Source organism: Pinus tabuliformis, chromosome J (genome assembly GCF_031772625.1).
Source record: "Pinus tabuliformis cultivar Carrire ecotype Pingquan chromosome J, CPIR1, whole genome shotgun sequence".
Classification (NCBI taxonomy): domain Eukaryota; kingdom Viridiplantae; phylum Streptophyta; class Pinopsida; order Pinales; family Pinaceae; genus Pinus; species Pinus tabuliformis.
This window is the reverse complement of record NC_142295.1, coordinates 129994905-129996262: the sequence shown is the minus strand read 5'-3', so window position 1 is coordinate 129996262 and position 1358 is coordinate 129994905.

Here is a 1358-nt window from a genome sequence, read left to right as displayed (position 1 = left end):
TCAATGAGGAAAAGCAGCTGAATCAGAATAGGTACAAGGTATTAGAAAAAGAAGAGGAGCAAGATAAAGCAAACCAGGCTCTAGAGGACAGCCCTGTAGAGAAGGAAAAGGAAGATAGCATGGAGGATACACATGAAAACAACCAGCAAAAGGAGGATCTGCTGAACACTATGGAACTGGACAGGGACCAAGAGATGACCCCTAGCGAGGTGGGAATAGAGGATCATGAACTGCAAGATATTCTTGAAAGGGAGCATCTAGATCTGGAAAAGTTTTTGGAGCAAGGAACTACCAAAGGAATGGATTCGCTACCACAAGAGGAGTTCAATAGAGTGCAACAACTATTCCTATGGAGAACCCAGGCGAAAGGTTCGGGAGTCAAAAGAAACCATGATAGTCAGAACAACGAAGGGGTGAAAACAATGAAGGCAACATTGCGACTAGCTCCTAGGAAACCAGGTAGGAAAAGAGGTAGGAAAAAACAAAATGAGTTGCTGCTAAAGTGTGGAAAACTTATGATTGATTCAGGTAAGATGAAAGATCTAACTAGTTACTCATTTACAAATATTTCTTAATGAGGCTCACAACATGGAATATCAGGGGTCTAGGAAGTAAAAAGAAACAAATAAATCTCAGAAATAGAATAAAAGAGGAAAAATCAAATATGATTTTCATCCACGAAACAAAATGTTCAGTTAGAAAAATAAGAGAAATACACAACAAATGGTTGATTAAATATGAATATCTAGAAGTTAAAGTAGATAAAATAGTAGGAGGAATTCTTACACTTTGGAACCCTCTGAAACTAGGAATCATTGATGCTGAAGCATCCAAAAACTACCTTTCAATGGTTATTCAACCTTTGGGGGACAAGGAAGTTTATTTGACCACAAATGTTTATGGTCCACAGAAGCCTGAAGACAAACTCAGGCTTCTTACCTCACTTGAGGATCTAAGAAACAGACATTCGGACATCCCCTGGATTTTGGGAGGGGACTTTAATATGATCAGATCCCTTTTGGAAAAAAAAGGTGGAACTAGATCACTAGGCAGAGATTCCATAGAATTTCAGAATTTTATAAACAATATGAGGCTAGTAGACACAGAGACAAGTAATGGAATCTTTACCTGGAATAATAAAAGGGGAGGAGAGTCCCAGGTGGCTTCAAAACTCGATAGATTTATCATCTCGGAGGACCTTATCCTTACAGGCCTTGACCTGTCAGCAAGGATACTCCCTTTTGGTGGCTCGGATCATTGGCCTGTTCAACTTGAAGCATCCTTTATAGGAACTCCAAGAAACAGACCTTTTAGGTTTGAAAACATTTGGCTCACCCATCCAGATTTTATCAGCAATA